We start from the raw sequence: 20,534 nt of genomic DNA on the forward strand, positions 1-20,534 counted from the left end.
ACTCCGGTAAGACGAGGGGGGGTGGTCTGTGCATATTTGTAAACAACAGCTGGTGCACGAAATCTAAGGAAGTCTCTAGATTTTGTACACCTAAAGTAGAGTATATTGTGATAAATTGCAGGCCACACTACTTGCCTAGAGTTTTCAGCTATACTTTTCGTGGCTGTTTATTTACCACCACAGGCAGATGCTGGCACTAAGACTGCATTCAGCCAGCTGTATAAGGAAATAAGCAAACAGGAAACCACTCACCCAGAGGCGTCGCTCCTAGTGGTTGGAGACTTTAATGCAGGGAAACTTAAATCAGTTTTACCAAATTTCTATCAACATGTTAAATGTGCAACCAGAGGGAAAAAAATTCTAGATCACCTGTACTCCACACACAGAGATACGTACAAAGCTCTCCCTCACCCTTCATTTGGTAAATCCGACCACAACTCAATCCTCCTGATTCTTGCTTAAAAGCAAAAATTAAAGCAGGAAGCACCAGGGACTCAGTCTATAAAAAAGTGGTCAGACTGGAACATGTTTCGGGATTCTTCCGATGGCATTGAGGAGTACACCACATCAGCCACTGGCTTTACCAATAAGTGCATTCAGGACGTCGTCCCCACAGTGACTGTACGTACATACCCCAACCAGAAGCCATGGATTACAGACAACATTCGCACTGAGCTAAAGGGTAGAGCTGCCGCTTTCAAGATGCGGGACTCTAACCCGGAAGCTTACAAGAAATCCTGCTATGCCCTGCAATGAACCATCAAACAGGCAAAGCGCCAATACAGGGCTAAGATTAAATCATACTACACCGGCTCCGACACTCGTCTTATGTGGCAGGGCTTGCAAACTATTACAGACTACAAAGGGAAGGACAGCCACAAGCTGCCCAGTGACACGAGCCTACCAGACGAGCTAAATCACTTCTATGTACGCTTCGAGGCAAGCAACACTGAGGCATGCATGAGAGCATCAGCTGTTCCGGACGACTGTGTGATCACGCTCTCCGTACCGGACGTGAATAAGACCTTTAAACAAGTCAACATACACAAGGCTACGGGGCCAGACGGATTACCAGGATGTGTGCTCCAGGCATGTGCTGACCAACTGGCAGGTGTCTTCACTGACATTTTCAACATGTCCCTGATTGAGTCTGTAATACCAACATGTTTCAAGCAGACCACCATAGTCCCTGTGCCCTAGAACACAAAGGCCTAAATGATGACAGACCCGTAGCACTCATGTCCGTAGCCATGAAGTGCTTTGAAAGGCTGGTAATGGTTCACATCAACACCATTATCCCAGAAGCCATAGACCCACTCTAATTTGAATACCTCCCAAACAGATCCACAGATGATGCAATCTCTATTGCACTCCGCACTGCCCTTTCCCACCTGTACAAAAGGAACACTTACAGTGGGGAGAACAAGTATTTGATACACTGCCGATTTTGCAGGTTTTCCTACTTCCAAACATGTAGAGGTCTGTAAATCACATTGTATGATTTTTAAGTAATTCGTTTGCATTTTATTGCATGACATAAGTATTTGATACATCAGAAAAGCAGAACTTAATATTTGGTACAGAAACCTTTATTTGCAATTACAGAGATCATCCGTTTCCTGTAGTTCTTGACCAGGGTTGCACACACTGCAGCAGGGATTTTGGCCCACTCATCCATACAGACCTTCAGGTTTCGGGGCAGTCGCTGGGCAATACGGACTTTCAGCTCCCTCAAAATATTTTCTATTGGGTTCAGGTCTGGAGACTGGCTAGGCCACTCCAGGACTTTGAGATGCTTCTTACGGAGCCACTCCTTAGTTGCCCTGGCTGTGTGTTTCGGGTTGTTGTCATGCTGGAAGACCCAGCCACGACCCATCTTCAATGCTCTTACTGAGGGAAGGAGGTTGTTGGCCAAGATCTCGCGATACATGGCCCCATCCATTCTCCCTTCAATACGGTGCAGTTGTACTGTCCCCTTTGCAGAAAAGCATCCCCAAGAATGATGTTTCCACCTCCATTCTTCACGGTTGGGATGGTGTTCTTGGGGTTGTACTCATCCTTCTTACTCCAAGCACGGCTAGTGGAGTTTAGACCAAAAACCTCTATTTTTGTCTCATCAGACCACATGACCTTCTCCCATTCCTCCTCTGGATCATCAAGATGGTCATTGGCAAACTTCAGACGAGCCTGGACATGCGCTGGTTTGAGCAGGGGGACCTTGCGTGCGCTGCAGGATTTTAATCCATGACGGCGTAGTGTGTTACTAATGGTTTTCTTTGAGACTGTGGTCCCAGCTCTCTTCAGGTCATTGACCAGGTCCTGCCATGTAGTTCTGGGCTGATCCCTCACCTTCCTCACGATCATTGATGCCCCATGAGGTGAGATCTTGCATGGAGCCCCAGACCGAGGGTGATTGACCGTCATCTTGAACTTCTTCCATTTTCTAATAATTGCGCCAACAGTTGTTGCCTTCTCACCAAGCTGCTTGCCTATTGTCCTGTAGCCCATCCCAGCCTTGTGCAGGTCTACAATTTTATCCCTGATGTCCTTACGCAGCTCTCAGGTCTTGGCCATTGTGGAGAGGTTGGAGTCTGTTTGATTGAGTGTGTGGACAGGTGTATTTTATACAGATAACGAGTTCAAACAGGTGCAGTTAATACAGGTAATGAGTGGAGAACAGGAGGGCTTCTTAAAGAAAAACGAACAGGTCTGTGAGAGACGGAATTCTTACTGGTTGGTAGGTGATCAAATACTTATGTCATGCAATACAATTCAAATTAATTACTTAAAAATCATACAATGTGATTTTCTGGATTTTTGTTTTAGATTCCGTCTCTCACAGGTGAAGTGTACCTATGATAAAAATTACAGACCTCTACCTGCTTTGTAAGTAGGAAAACCTGCAAAATCTGCAGTGTATCAAATACTTGTTCTCCCCACTGTATGTGAGAATGCTATTCATTGAATACAGCTCAGCGTTCAACACCATAGTACCCTCAAAGCTCATCACTAAGCTGAGGCCCCCAGGTGGTGAGGGTAGGTAGCAACACATCTGCCACGCTGATCCTCAACACTGGAGCCCCCCAGGGGTGCGTGTTCAGTCCCCTTCTGTACTCCCTGTTCACCCACAACTGCATGGCCTGGCACGACTCCAACACCATCATTAAGTTTGCAGACGACACAACACCTGATCACTGACAACGATGAGATAGCCTATAGGGAGGAAGTCAGAGACCTGGCCGGGTGGTGCCAGAATAACAACCTATCCCTCAACGTAACCAAGACTAAGGAGATTATTGTGGACTACAGGAAAAGGAGGACTGAGCACGCCCCCATTCTCATCGACGGGGCTGTAGTGGAGCAGGTTAAGAGCTTCAAGTTCCTTGGTGTCCACATCACCATCAAACTAGAATGGTCCAGACACACCAAGACAGTCGTGAATAGGGCACGACAAAGCCTATTCTCCCTCAGGAAACTAAAAAGATTTGGCATGGGTCCTGAGATCGGTACCGGAGTGCCAAGCCTAGGACAAAAATGCTTCTCAACAGTTTTTACCCCCAAGCCATAAGCCTACTGAACAGGTAATAAAATGGCTATCCGGACTATTTGCATTGTGTGCCCCCCCCCAACCCCTCCCAACCCCTCTTTTACGCTGCTGCTACTCTCGGTTTATCATATATGCATAGTCACTTTAACTATACATTCATGCACATTGGCTAACCGGGCTATCTGCATTGTGTCCCACCACCCACCACCCGCCAACCCCTCTTCTACGCTACTGCTACTCTCTGGTCATCAAATATGCATAGTCACTTTAACCATGTCTACATGTACATACTACCTCAATCAGCCTGACTAACCGATGTCTGTATGTAGCCTCGCTACTGTTGTAACCTTGCTACTGTAATTTTTCAGTCTTTATACTGTTTTTTTTTCTTTACTTACAGTGCCTTGCGAAAGTATTCGGCCCCCTTGAACTTTGCGACCTTTTGCCACATTTCAGGCTTCAAACATAAAGATATAAAACTGTATTTTTTTGTGAAGAATCATCAACAAGTGGGACACAATCATGAAGTGGAACGACATTTATTGGATATTTCAAACTTTTTTAACAAGTTTGTTCCTGCTATGTTTGCCCTTGTTGTATCATCAAGGCTAATACCCTCGCTACACCGCTCGCGTTGTGAAATAAATTTAGGAATATATGTAATTCAATTATTGCACCCAAACTGCTCGCACGCGCCAACGAGCGTCTGCGTTGCCAAGGGCTAAAATAGAAGTAATTCCTATTTCTGATGCAGATCGTGCTGCAAGTCCTGCCTCTCCCATCTCCTCATTGGTTTATGGAAGCAGGTACCCACGTGCCATCTCATTGGTTATACCCACGTGGGTGATTGAAAGACGAACTGTTTTGCCGCTTGTCGTGGTAATACTATGAAAGTGTAGATGCCAATCACCATACAAGTTCAAAGATGAGAAAGTCTGGAAGGAGGAGAGATGACTAGAAACGATTCGGTGGACCATTTTATGTGTGGATTAATTGTCGGAGTAGAAGACCTTGTGCATTTCAGGTAAAATAACAACTGAATGTTCATATCCCAGGACAAATTAGCTAGCAACAGCAAGCTAGCTAAATAGGACAAATTAGCTAGCAAGTGCAAGCTAACTAGCTAAATTGCCATACATGTTTAATGCTTTTCGACCTGTCCACAAATGAATGTCATTTGTTCAGAGTTTGTTTTGATATTTTAACCTGCGTGTCGTGATCACGTTTGGTGTAGGGGGACAAAATACATTTATGCATGATAGCGCACGATGGAGCACGGGTGCAGCCGGTTTGGGTTCCGTGTAAGTCAGCAGAAAGTAAAAAAGTGGCAAATGATTAGTGGCAGCAAGTCATGCAATATAGCCTCAGTAATTAATCAGTGACTGAGCACCTATATACTATTGCCACAGTTAAGTTGTAAATAACCTGGTCAATTGTGAGTGGGTGGGATGAGCGTGGTGGTTTATTATTGTGATTGGAAGTAAATGATCAGTTTGCTGCCAGCGGAGTGTTGTGTTCAGGTAAACCTACTGTATTAAGACAACACATCTCAGTCAGAGGTCTCACGGTGAGCTCAGCACTCGGTGTGCTCTCAGGCTTAAGAGCACAGAATCAAACCGGGGAGAGGAACAAAAGAGAATGGAGGAGAGGAAGAGGAGAGGAGGAGGAATGAGGCGAAATGCAATCACAGTGTTAGATAACCAGACGGTTCTCTGACAGAGAACACAGACAGAGATTTAGAGAGAAAGTGGGTGAGGAAGAGTCAGGGTCAAGAGATGGAGCAGGTTGAGAAGCCGAAAGAAATATGTAAAGAAATGTAAACAAAAAAGATGCAAAAAGGAGTGACGAAGAGAGACGGATTGAGGGAGGGATACCAAGAGACAGAAAGGTACGGAGTGAGAGAGAGAGTTTGTTATACAAATAGACTAAACAGATTAAGGAAGGGAAAGGACTGTCGAAAAGAGGGAGACACACAAACACAAGTAAACAAAGCAAGAAAGTAAGAAGGAAGAAAGAGAGAATAAATTGCCCAGAGCACACTGCCGGTAGTCCTCAATAGCTACTTCAACATGTATGAGAAGGTTTTCTGTGCAAGAAAAGACGATACTATAGCGAGCGATAAAAGAGAGAGAAAAAAGAGAGGGAGAAGGAGGAATTAAAATGTTCATGTAAAAGGACTCTTACTCCATTGCAGTGACAAGACGTGTCTGCATGTCCAAGAGATACAAGCAGGAAAAAGAGACCACCCAGAAGCCTTGTTAACAATCCCCCTGCATTTCCCTGACACAACAAAACAACAAGCTCTGAGTGCAGAAGCCCAACTCAAACAACCTGCCCACCAAATTACAACACTACACTGTTGCCAACAACACAATTACACCATTACATCCCAACCAGAGTGTAAGGAAAACCAAATGATAACACATGACACATTACCGCATTACACATTTACAAAAGTACATAGTCAACGAAACCACCACAAGGCCTGAAAATGGCCCATGGCCCTAGGGAATAGGGTGCCATTTGGGACCAGTCCCAGCCCTGCAATCGCACATTACCTACTAAAATTGTTGAAACATAAGCCACAGCAGCTCTCTTCCCAGTAGAGAAGTGATCTGTCCAAAGCACCCAGACCTCCGTGACATTGACATCCTCTCAGAACCCTATGGGGGAGAAGAGACTATGGTGTCTGTCACTTCCAGAACAGAGCGATCCAGCCTGTCATATTGATGGGGACAGTGACTGACACCGGTGCTAACAAGAGAGAATATTTACATTCCAGTTCCATGACATTCTTATTCACTTCCTCTGACAGATGTGATGTGAAGTAATGCCCCAACTACGAAAAGTTGCAACTTGCAGCTTATTGTGCTGCATAACAGGGAATTCAGAGTAAACAGCCATCAATTAGGAATGATATGATATAAGCCTACTGATTAATGCCTTCAAGTTGAAATTTAAATATGAATGGAAATAGATACTCTGTGTAATTGTGGCATCGAAAAGTTTGGAATATATACTCTTAGCAAAAAGGTGCTATCTAGAACCTAAAAGGGTTCTTCGGCTGTCCCCATAGGAGAATCCTTTGAAGAACCCTTTCTGGTTCCAGGTAGAAATCTTTTGGTTCCAAGTAGAACCATTTTGGGTTCCATGTAGAACCCTTTCCACAGAGGATTCTACATGGAACCCAAAATGGTTCTCCTATGGGGACAGCCGAAGAACCGTTTTCGAAACATTTTTTCTTAGAGTGTACAACCGGTAAATAAAAGTGTAAAGAATGATAGCATGTGTTTATCTTTGCGCTTTCTCTGTGCATACTCACAGGGCCTTACACCAGTGGTGTAAAGTACTTTAGTAAAAATATTTTATAAGTTGTTTTTGGGGGGTATCTGTACTTTACTGTTTATATTTATGGCTACTTTTACTTCGCTTCCTTCCTAAAGAAAATAATGTACTTTTTACTCCATACATTTTCCCTGACACCCAAAAGTGCTCATTACATTTTGACAGGAAAATGGTCCAATTCCCTGGTCATCCCTACTACCTCACTAAAAACAAATGTTTTGTTTGTAAATTATGTCTACGTGTTTGCTTAATATAAGGAATTTGAAATTATTTATACTTTTACTTTTGATACTTAAGTACATTCTAGAAATTCTATTTACTTTTGATACTTAAGTACATTTAAAACCAAATACTTTTAGGCTTTAACTCAAGTAGTATTTTACTGGGTGACTCACTTTTACTTGAGTAATTTTCTATTAAGGTATCTTTACTTTTACTGAAGTATGACAATTGAGTACTTTTTCCACCACTGCCCCACACACACACACACTCACTCACTCACTCACTCACTCACTCACTCACTCACTCACTCACTCACTCACTCACTCACTCACTCACTCACTCACTCACTCACTCACTCACTCACGCACACCCACTCACATACAAGCTGCTGCTACTCTGTTTATCTTATATCCTGATGCCCAGTCACCTTACCCATATACAGTCGTGTCCAAAAGTGTTGAGAATGACACAAATATGAATTTCCACAAAGTATGTTGCCTCAGTTTGTATGATGGCAATTTGCATATACTCCAGAATGTTATGAAGAGTGATCAGATGAATTGCGATTAGTCCCTCTTTGCCATGCATATGAACTGAATCCCCCCAAAAACATTTCCACTGCATTTCAGCCCTGCCATTGAAGGACCAGCTGACATCATGTCAGTGATTCTTTCGTTAACACAGTGTTGACGAGGACAAGGCTGGAGATCACTATGTCCTGCTGATTGAGTTCGAATAACAGACTGGAAGCTTTAAAAGGAGGGTGGTGCTTGGAGTCATTGTTCTTCCTCTGTAAACCCTGGTTACCTGCAAGGAAACACATACCGTCATCATTGCTTTGCACAAAAAGGGCTTCACAGGCAAGGATATTGCTGCCAGTAAGATTGCACCTAAATCAACCATTTGTCGGATCATCAAGAACTTCAAAGAGAGTGGTTCAATTGTTGTGAAGAAGGCTTCAGGGCGCCCAAGAAAGTCCAGCAAGCGCCAGGAGTGTCTCCTAAAGTTGATTCAGCTGCGGGATCGGGGCATCACCAGTACAGAACTTGCTCAGGAATGGCAGCAGGCAGGTGTGAGTGCATCTGCACACACAGTGAGGGAAGACTTTTAGAGGATGGCCTGGTGTCAAGAAGGGCAGCAAAGAAGCCAATTCTCTCCAGGAAAAACATTAGGGACAGACTGATATTCTGCAAAAGGTACAGGGTTTGGACTGCTGAGGACTGGGGTAAAGTCATTTTCTCTGATGAATCCCCTTTCTGATTGTTTGGGGCATCCGGAAAAAATCTTGTTCGGAGAAGACAAGGTGAGCACTACCATCCGTTCTGTGTCATGCCAACAGTAAAGCATCCCGAGACCATTCATGTGTGGGGTTGCTTCTCAGCCAAGGGAGTGGGCTCACTCACAATTTTGCCTAAGAACACAGCCATGAATAAAGAATGGTACCAACGCATCCTCCAAGAGCAACTTCTCCCAACCATCCAGGAACAGTTTGGTGACGAACAATACCTTTTCCAGCATGATGGAGCACCTTGCCATAAGGCAAAAGTGATAACTAAGTGGCTCGGGGAACAAAACATCGATATTGTGGCTCCATGGCCAGACCTTAATCCCATTGAGAACTTGTGATCAATCCTCAAGAGGCGGGTGGACAGACAAAACCCCACAAATTCTGACAAACTCCAAGCATTGATTATGCAAGAATGGGCTGCCATCAGTCAGGATGTGGCCCAGAAGTTAATTGACAGCGTGCCAGGGTGGATTGCAGAGGTCTTGAAAAAGAAGGGTCAACACTGCAAATATTGACTCTTTGCATCAACTTCATGTTAATTGTCAATAAAAGCCTTTGACACTTATGAAATGCTTGTAATTATACTTCAGTATTCCATAGTAACATCTGACAATATCTAAAGACACTGAAGCAGCAAACTTTGTGGAAATTAATATTTGTGTCATTATCAAAACTTTTGGCCACAACTGTACATACAGTTGCGAAAGTATTCAGCCCCCTTGAACTTTGCGACCTTTTGCCACATTTCAGGCTTCAAACATAAAGATATAAAACTGTATTTTTTTTTGTGAAGAATCAACAACAAGTGGGACACAGTCATGAAGTGGAACGACATTTATTGGATATTTCAAACTTTTTTAACAAATCAAAACTGAAAAATTGGGCGTGCAAAATTATTCAGCCCCTTTACTTTCAGTGCAGCAAACTCTCTCCAGAAGTTCAGTGAGGATCTCTGAATGATCCAATGTTGATCTAAATGACTAATGATGATAAATACAATCCACCTGTGTGTAATCAAGTCTCCGTATAAATGCACCTGCACTGTGATAGTCTCAGAGGTCCGTTAAAAGCGCAGAGAGCATCATGAAGAACAAGGAACACACCAGGCAGGTCCGAGATACTGTTGTGAAGAAGTTTAAACCATTCTGGAAGAAAACCTGATGGAGTCTGCAAAAGACCTGAGACTGGGACGGAGATTTGTCTTCCAACAAGACAATGATCCAAAACATAAAGCAAAATCTACAATGGAATGGTTCAAAAATAAACATATCCAGGTGTTAGAATGGCCAAGTCAAAGTCCAGACCTGAATCCAATCGAGAATCTGTGGAAAGAACTGAAAACTGCTGTTCACAAATGCTCTCCATACTGAGCTCGAGCTGTTTTGCAAGGAGGAATGGGAAAAAATGTCAGTCTCTCGATGTGCAAAACTGATAGAGACATACCCCAAGCGACTTACAGCTGTAATCGCAGCAAAAGGTGGCGCTACAAAGTATTAACTTAAGGGGGCTGAATAATTTTGCAAGCCCAATTTTTCAGTTTTTGATTTGTTAAAAAAGTTTGAAATATCCAATAAATGTTGTTCCACTTCATGATTGTGTCCCACTTGTTGTTGATTCTTCACAAAAAAATACAGTTTTATATCTTTATGTTTGAAGCCTGAAATGTGGCAAAAGGTCGCAAAGTTCAAGGGGGCCCGAATACTTTCACAAGGCACTGTATCTACCTCCATCACCCCCTCTGCCACTGCACACTCCACTACTCCCTCTCTCCTCCTCTTAAGAAAATAAGGAAAAGGAATGAGCGAGGAAATTAATTGTATTGCCCCTCTCCCTTCGTATCCCTATTATTGACAAGGGCTCGTATGCAAAGCGACACACTCCACCGTTCTCCTTCTTCCTCATTACTTAAACGAATGGAAGAGAAAATTAATTGTACAGCTCCGGGCGCCTATCAGTCACTTCACCCCCCAGCCACTCAGCCCCCCTCCCTCTTATTTGACATGGCACACTCCACCAGTCCCCCCCCTTCTCATTACTTAACCGAAAAATTGGAAATGAATTTTACTGCCTTTTCTTCCTCTGCTCTGCTCTCCACCATTTCTCCACCAATTCCACACTGGCTCCATTGTTTCTTTCCCTCACAATCCTAAGGAGGGAGAAAATGGATTTCATAGCACCCCTTCCATCCCTCGTAAAGAAGTGGCACACGTCGCATTTCTTGTTTCTGGCGCATTTTACTTTAAAAAGAGGGGAAAATCCATTTATTGCTCTATCACCCAGTTTATGGCCCCTTCACACTCCTAAAGAGTGGCACACTTCTTCTTCATCCCTGCACTGCTGCTTCCTCCCTCTCTCGGAGGGGCCCTTATTTTCATTAGCATACAGGTGGCAACCTTTGTCCCCCCCACCCAGGCACACTTCTGCTCTGCGATGCCCATGTGTCCACTTTGAGCGCATGCAGTGACTGATAGAGGGTATTAAAAGGTCACTGAAAAGGTCACTGGCTCTTCTGTTGCCGCACTCCCTCCGACACCTCCTCCTCAGATAAGGTACTGTCATTCCCTCTGCTGCCTGGTATTGGACACATCTTTTTTTCCTGTAATCTCACTCAGTAGGCCACAGGGTTATGGGGTCAGCATTGATCTATTCCTCCTCGGCCTGTATTCATAAAGTGTCTCAGAGTAGGAGTACTGGTTAATCATCAGTTTAGCATTGTAGATAATAATAATAATAATTAATATAATCATATGGACAGGGAGGATCTGATCCTAAATCTATTCTAAGATGCTTTGTGAATATGGGCCCTGGTCTTCCAACATGTAAAAGTAATGTTACATGGATATAATCAACCTTTAAAAGCTCGCATATTCAACCTTACACAGAAAGTGTTCTTTCAAAGAATACAACAGAATGCAGCCTCCATGTGAGCTGACATTACACAACAAAGACAGTCTGTGCTCAAATGGGTCATAGAGCACTAGTTATGACACAGTTATTTTGAATCTTCTCCTCCCCCAGAAGTACACTGTTACCACAACCTCTCGTACATTGCTACACATACAGTGTATCTGCATCCCAGATGCTACTCACCCCCCCCCCCCCCCCGCCTTCTTCTCCCCCTCCTCCCTCCTCCTCTCTTCCTCCTCCTTCGCTCCACTTGTGGTGGCTGTTCAGCACCCTATTCATTAACAGATTCTTAATGCTCCCAGATGGGTTGACTGTAATTTATGGTGGCAGTGCCTCAGTGTGTGTGTTTGTGTGTGCGCATGTGTGTTATTTTCGTAAAGTGCATGCATACCAGGATAGATTTGTATGTATGAATAATTGATTAGGCATGTGTGTATATTGATTTAATTCATTCATGTGTGTTTGATGGTGGTACTGTGTATGTAAATGTTCATGTCCCTGCTTCTCTCTTCTATCTGAATCTCACTGGAGAATGTCACGTCTTCCTAGAGGGCAATGTAAGGACAGTGATTAAGGCACATATTTTGGCTTTTTCTCCAGGGCAGACCTCAGCCAAAGTTCTGCAGTTTTCCAGTCTGTCTGTTTTTCCCTCCCCAGGGTACTGCCTCGCCTCGTCGGGGCCTGCTGAATTAAGATGTCATGTGTTTGTGTGGGAAGTCCCCATGTCCATAGCCACACAGATTTGAGTATGCTTGTACGGGGTGTGTGTGTGTGTGTGTGTGTGTGTGTGTGTGTGTGTGTGTGTGTGTGTGTGTGTGTGAATGATAGTCTTTCTTGTGTGTACAGTACCGGTCAAAAGTTTGGACACACCTACCCATTCAAGGGTTTTTCTATTTTTTACTGTTTTCTACATTGCAGAATAATAGTGAAGACATCAACGCTATGAAATAACACATATGGAATCATGTAGTAACCAAAAAAAGTGTTAAACTAATCAAAATATGTTTTATATTTGAAATTCTTCAAAGTAGCCACCCTTTGCCTTGATGACAGCTTTGCACACTCTTGGCATTCTCTCAACCAGCTTCATGAGGTAATCACCTGAAATGCATTTCAATTAACAGGTATGCCTTGAAAGTTAATTTGTGGAATTTCTTTCCTTCTTAATGCGTTTGAGCCAATCAGTTGTGTTGTGACAAGGTAGGGGTGGTATACAGAAGATAGCCCAATTTGGTAAAAGACCAAGTCCATATTATGGCAAGAACAGCTCAAATAAGCAAAGAGAAACAACAGTCCATCATTACTTTAAGACATGAAGGTCAGTCAATCTGGATATCAAGAACTTTGAAAGTTTCTTCAAGTGCAGTCACAAAATTCATCAAGCACTATGATGAAACTGACTTTCATAAGGACCGCCACAGGAAAGGAACACCCATAAATGCTTCACAGAGTTCAAGTAACAGACACATCCCAACATCAACTGTTCAGAGGAGGCTGCGTGAATCAGGCCTTCATAGTTGAATTTCTGCAAAGAAACCACTACTAAAGGACACCAATAATAATAAGAGACTTGATTGATTGATTCTTATCGGCAGACTCAATAGCCTTGGTTTTTCTAATGACTGCCTCGCCTGGTTCACCAACTACTTTGCAGACTGAGTTCAGTGTGTCAAATCGGAGGGCATGTTGTCCGGACCTCTGACAGTCTCTATGGGGGTACCACAGGGTTCAATTCTCGGGCCTACTCTTTACTCTGTATATATCAATGATGTTGCTCTTGCTGCGGGCGATTCCCTGATCCACCTCTACGCAGACGACACCATTCGGTATACTTCTGGCCCTTCCTTGGACACTGTGCTAACTAACCTCCAAACGAGCTTCAATGCCATACAACACTACTTCCGTGGCCTCCAACGGCTCTTAAACGCTAGTTAAACCAAATGCATGCTTTTCAACCACTTGCTGCCTGCACCCGCCCGCCCGACTAGCATCACCACCCTGGACGGTTCCGACCTAGAATATGTGGACAACTATAAATACCTAGGTGTCTGCCTAGACTGTAAACTCTCCTTCCAGACTGATATTAAACATCTCCAATCAAACATTAAATCTAGAATCAGCTTTCTATATCGCAACAAAACCTCCTTCACTCATGCCGCCAAACATACCCTAGTAAAACTGACTATCCTACCGATCCTCGACTTCGGAGATGTCATCTACAAAATAGCTTCCAACACTCTACTCAGCAAACTGGATGCAGTCTATCACAGTGCCATCCGTTTTGTTACCGAATCACCTTATACCACCCACCACTGCGACCTGTATGCTCTAGTCGGCTGGCCCTCGCTACATATTCATCGCCAGACCCACTGGCTCCAGCTCATCTATAAGTCTATGCTAGGTATTGCTCTGCCTTATCTCAGTTTTCTGGTCACGATAACACCCACCCATAGCACACGTTCCAGCAGGTATACTGATCATCCCCAAATCATCCTCCCAGATCATCCTCACTGATCATCCCCAAAGCCAACACCTCATTCGGCCGCCTTTCCTTCCAGTTCTCTGCTGCCAGTGACTGGAACAAATTGCAAAAATTGCTGAAGTTGGAGACTTTTTTTCCCTCACCAACTTTAAACATTGACTATCTGAGCAGCTAACCGATCGCTGCAGCTGTGCATAGTCCATCTGTAAATAGCCCACCCAATCTACCTACCTCATCCCCATACTGTTTTTATTTACTTTTCTGCTCTTTTGCACACCAATATCTCTACTTGCACATCATCATCTGCTCATTTATCACTCCAGTGTCGATCTGCTAAATTGTAACTATTTGCTCCTATGGCCTATTTATTGCCTACCTCCTCATGCATTTTGCACACACTGTATATAGACTTTATTTTTTCTACTGCGTCATTGATTTGTTTATTGTGTTATTGGCTTGTTTATTGTTTACTTCATGTGTAACTAACTCTGTGTTGTTGTCTGTGTCACACTGCTTTGCTTTATCTTGGCCAGGTCGCAGTTGCAAATGAGAACTTGTTCTCAACTAGCCTACCTGGTTAAATAAAGGTGAAATATTTTTTTATAAAAATAAAAAAATAAAATTGGGCCAAGAAACACAAGCAATGGACATTAGACCGGTGGAAATCTGTCCTTTGGTCTCCACAATTACCCGATCTCAAGCCAATTGAGATGGTTTGGGATGAGTGTGACCGCAGAGTGAAGGAAAAGCAGAAAACAAGTGCTCAGCATATGTGGGAACTCCTTCAAGACTGTTGGAAAAGCATTCCAGGTGAAGCTGGTTGAAAGAATGTGTGTGCAAAGCTGTCATTAAGGCAAAGGTTGGCTACTTTGAAGAATCTCAAACATAAAATGTATTTACATTTGTTTAACACTTTTTTGTTTACTACATGATTCCATGTGTTATTTCATAGTTTTGATGTCTTCACTATTATTCTACAATGTCAAACATTGAAAAAAGTAAAGAAAAACCCTTGAATGAGTGGGTGTGTCCAAACTTTTGACTGGTACTATACATGTGTGAGAGACAGAGACAGAGACAGATACAGAAAGAGAGAGAGAGAGAGGAGAGAAACAGGTTCTGTGCCCAAACCTAATCTCACGGATGTTGGCATGCTCGCTCCCCCAGATTGTGGAGTATTGAATCCCAGTGTTGCGCCTCTCTTTCAGGATGGAGGTGGTGCTGGTGGTGGGTGGAGGTTGTGGAGGTTATACAGATTGCGGGCTGCTTTGTGTGCCAAGGAAAGTCTGTTTCCTAGAAATGGAGAGACAAACACACAGTCAAACATATAATAGATAGACAGTTGCCTTTGCATAAAAAGAGGCACTGTTGTGCACATGTAAATGCCCACCCACACTTATACACAGTCGTACACACACACACACACACACACACACACACACACACACACACACACACACACACACACACACACACACACACACACACACACACACACACACACACACACACACACACACCATCCTACACACACACTAATGTACAGTACATTTCCTTGACTCCTTGACCATTTGTGTTTCCTGCAGCTCGCTCCCTTGCCAGTTGAACGGAACTCCACACACAGTAAAAATAACCCCTGGAAAGCAGTAGCAAAGCTCCACTCTGAAAACACAGGGTGCCCACACTGCCTGTTAGCAGCAAGGTTTCTATGTCATTTACAAAATAGCCTCCAACACGCTACTCAACAAATTGGATGCAGTCTGTCACAGTGCCATCTGTTTTGTCACCAAAGCCTCATATACTACCCACCACTGCGACCTGTACTCTGACCCTACCTGTGTTGGCTGACCCTCGCTTCATACTCATCGGCAAACCCACTGGCTCCAGGTCATCTACAAGTTTCTGCTTGTAGGTAAAGCCCCGCCTTATCTCAGCTCACTGGTCACCATAGCAACACCCACTCGTTGCACGCGCTCCAGCAGGTGTAACTCACTGGTCACCCCCAAAGCCAATTCCTCCTTTGGCCGCCTTTCCTTCCAGTTCTCTGCTGCCAATGACTGGAACTAACTGCAAAAATCAATGAAGCTGGAGACTTATATCTCCCTCACTAGCTTTAAGCACCAGCTGTCTGAGCAGCTCACAGATCACTGCACCTGTACATAGCCCATCTGTAAACAGTCCATCCAACTACCTCATCCCCATACTGTATTGATTTATTTATTTATCTTGCTCCTTTGCACCCCAGTATCTCTACTTGCACATTCATCTTCTGCACATCTACTATTCCAGTGTTTAATTGCTATATTGTAATTACTTCGCCACCATGGCATTACTTCGCACTAATTGCTCACAGACATGTCACACGTGGAGAAGGAGCACCAGGGATGATGGAGTGCCGTGTGGGGACATTCTACACACTGGCCATGTCCAAATATCCATACTAGCGTAATACATACTTAAACTGCATACTAATTTTAGCATTTGATCTAGTAGAATTTACTTGTCTTTTCCGACTCAACTGATAATCAGGTGAATTGACGAGCTGTATCAAAACGAACGAATGACGGGAGTCAACACAATCATGCATTAGATTACGAATGCGGAGTACTATTTAAAAATTTCACTTACTATAAAACATTATTTTTACTCATACTATTTAATACGTTAACATGGGTGTTCGGAAACGGCCATTGATATCGTGTCCCACTCAGACAGCACAGCAAGTTTAAAACATTGAAATGAGCTCACATGAGCAGTAGATGTTTAAATGCAACTACACACGGACATACATGTTTGTGTATGTCTGTGTAAAATTCACAGTCATAGACAAACACACGCTGTGATGAAAACAAATACACAACGCTTACTTATTTGTTCTCATTAGCAACCTGTTTTACGCTTGCGCATATGCGGATATGGTCACACACACACACACACACACGCACACACACACACAGGCCAAGTATGTCCTCATCTGCAACATGCATAGATAAGTATATGTGTGTGTGAGTGTGTCCTCTCAGACCTAACCACAGTGCACAGCTGGCAAGGAGAGAGAGACCAGAGTGTGTCAGTGTGGTCAGGTCAGGGGCCCTGTCTCGCTCTCCTTCCCTTCCCTTTCTCTCTACACCACTCATTTTCTCTATCTTTCCTTTTCTTTTCCACCCTCGTTTTCTCGGCCTCCCGCTCCCTTTCCCTCGGTCTGGTCTTGGCATGTCTGTGAGTCTATCGGTCGTCTGTCTGTCTGTCCAGACTTCTCGGGCCAGTCCCAGGTCTCTCCCAATACAAATACACACACACACACACACACACACACACACACACACACACACACACACACACACACACACACACACACACACACACACACACACACACACACACACACACACACACACGCGCGCAAATGCCGGAGTTAAGATTGCTTCCTAGAAATGGATAGACACATACATTCACACAGACACAAACAGACCAACAATAGACATTTTCATTCATTCTCAGTCTATTCACTTCCCCCAAAAAACGTTTATGTTCAGATTTTCGGAGTGACTTCTCGTTCTTTGTCCAACATGCTTCTCGTGTGAGTGCTGACCACATGACAAAATGCTAAAACTAAACAGCTCGCTGAGATACCAACAGAAAAGACACCAGGAAAACCAACTTATCTAAATAACAGCATCACTGTAGACATAATTGTGGTGTTTATTCTGTATCTGTACAACATGGACACAGAGGTCACAGTGAAGCTCGAACCGCAAACCACCCACCTCTCTGTTGTCATATCAATACATTCAAATGGGGTTGACATTTCATATGGTGCTTTCTTAGAAAAGAGATCAATATGTTTCAGATGATCAACCTTACGGAAAACATGCATTTACATGGATGACATATCAATTCAAATATTTCCCAGAATGCATTTACTATCTTTTTTTGTTTTGTTTTCCACTCAGTTGCCCTGTGACCCCCGGAACATAAGTGGGTATCAGACCGCTTAAAACTTTATTGACATTACGAAGAATATACAAAAAAATGCAACAGCCCGTATGGAAAGAGCTAGCACTAGTGAAATCAATGGAAAAACACTCTCCCGGAGATTACACACTGTACTTATCTGTCAATGGGGTTTTTCCAAGAGCTTGGACAGTGACTCTGTCCATCAGTGACTTGCACCCGCTCATTGCCATTGTCATTTTTATTTGTATTCTTTTTTTGTATTTATATTTATCAGGGGCCGCAGGCCAGCCAGAAAACCCTCAGTCCAGTGGACACACTCATAAACCTAACCTCTAACCTGACCTTTGCAAAGAAACCACTACTATCAATCTGAAGTTGGTGCCCTGATTTTGGACCAAAAGGGCAAATCCTACTGCAAGGCGTTTGCAAACTACAAGCTGCATTGTTGCTATTATTTTGGACACGGAACAGAAGAACAAATCTTATAATGAATCTTTTGCAAACTCAGTTGCACTGTTGCTATTATTTTGGTGAGGGTTTGTTTTCGCCTACAGGTGGCTGTTACTGTGTGATAAAAGGTGATATCCAGAGTAAAGGAATTCAATCAATTGATATCATGGGTGTTTGGTTTTTAAACACTCCTGAAAGAGCTTGATTTCATGTCACGTGTAAAAGTGTTCCCACAAAGGGAAAGGTGAGATGTAGGCGTGTGTTTGACAGTGTCCTGTTCCTTGGTCCTCTGAACAGACACACCTGAGAAACAATCTTTCATCAAGCCCTTTGAGTTCCGCCATAGGGTTGAGTTCCCTGGATCAAAACACGATGACACTGAATATTTAACCCAAGACACACATTGTACATGAGTTCAAAATGAACAGTTTAAGCTGCTGTTGATGTCTAAATATACATGATTTATTGCCCTCTTTCTCTAGGTCAAAGACAAAGACATTTGGCAGATGAACGAGTCAAAGAACCCTGAGAATTGGGATAATCCTTTTGCATTTGCTGAGACAGAACTTGATTGGCACTACATACACAGGCGTACTGTCCAGTCTACTGTATGCTGTGTGCTGTTGCAACAGAGATAATATTTCAATTAGATTAAATGAAATGTGAACAAAAAAAATACAAATACAATGACGATAGGATGTTGCAAAAACAATGAGAAAACCCATGATATCTCACTGTATTGAATCTATGAAACAGACAAATGACTACCATATAATACATATGATCCATCCATTCTCTATGCCTCTCATTTTGGTACAATGGAAAGAGCAATCAACAGAATAGGGACAGTTCCTTCCTGGGATATTTTCTGCTGATGTCTCACTCATGTTGGAAAACAATAATAATCAACTCTTCTCCGCCTGACTCGTTACGACAAGGAGGCTTGTTACTCATAATATTTAATGAAATCAAATCAAAGATGGAGTGGGAGAGAGCGAGCGAGCGCACACTGGGCTTGTTGCAGTTAGTCAGGCAATCAGTTGGGCAGGCCCGCCCCGGTGTTCTACCTTGGGTTATTTGTGTAACTTAATGAAAGATACAGCACACAGATGTCTTGGACATGGTCCAGATACTGTCTGAGGTTATGAGCCATGCAGACAGATAAAGAGAAGCGAGACGAGAGAGACACAGACCCCACAGAGATACACTGTAACCACCAGTTCATGGAATCCCAGACGTGATGACACAGGGAGGGATCAAGGTGAGAATAATGGTTTCTCCTGAATCACAGCTGAATCATCAACATGAAAATGTAATGTAATAACAGTCTTGATATTAAACTGTTCAATAAAGACGGTCTAGGCCGGGGGGTGGGGGGGGGGGGGGGGGGGTGACACACACAAGCTTCCAGTACATAATGGTAATCTAATAAGACATTGTTGCTCCATATTCTAAATGGTTAATTCATTAAAAAGGCTTCAGGCTGTTTGCTTAAATAGCACAATTGAAATAGATATCAATAGCCGTCCCATTGGTAAATCAGAAAATGCTGGGATTGAGCAACTGGATGACTCTGTCTGAACGTAGTCAGAGCAACAAGCTTCCTCGGACTTGGAAAATAATTGGACAGTCTTTTGTCTATCATATCAATCAAAACGATGAGAGCACTTAATAACACACACTTGGAGAAGCCCAAGGCCTGACCCACTTCATATCAGAACTAGTGACCTAGATGTTTCGCATGACCTACTGCAATGTGAATGCCTTGCGGGTGGTTGACAATGTTTGCATCCCAAATGGCACAATATTCCCTATTTAGTTTGCTACTTATGACCAGAAGTAGTGAAATAAATAGGGAATAGGGTACCATTTGGGATGCAGAGAGCTGACGACGGCCATACGCAGGAAGCCTCTGGGACTAAAACTGTCCCTGTTTGAATCTTTGTCCAGTCCCATGGCCGACAACAATGAAAAAATGACTTGAACAAGTACAGATGTAAGACATTTATTTTATCACCCTGTTGCAGAACTTTCCTTCAATGCAGGAACCTTTAAACTTGCAGTATATTTAAGTTTTAAAAAGGCTTCTGAAGTTTTTAATGTGCACTTAGATTTTTCCCTTATGAAAAATGTATCAACCCTAAAAAATGTCCATACATTATCGTCCACATAATAATTCACATTTCCTGTTGCTGCAAAATAATTTTCCTGCTGTAGCAAACTGGCTCAAATTAAAAGGAATTTCACCCTGGATCTGCCACGGTGTCAGGCTGTGGGTAACTGGTGCATGGAATCAGGCGCAGGAGAGCAGAGATGAGTGTACAAGGTAATTTATT

The sequence above is a fragment of the Oncorhynchus mykiss genome, chromosome 30, assembly GCF_057628025.1.
Source record: "Oncorhynchus mykiss isolate SJ-2025 chromosome 30, ASM5762802v1, whole genome shotgun sequence".
Lineage (NCBI taxonomy): Eukaryota > Metazoa > Chordata > Actinopteri > Salmoniformes > Salmonidae > Oncorhynchus > Oncorhynchus mykiss.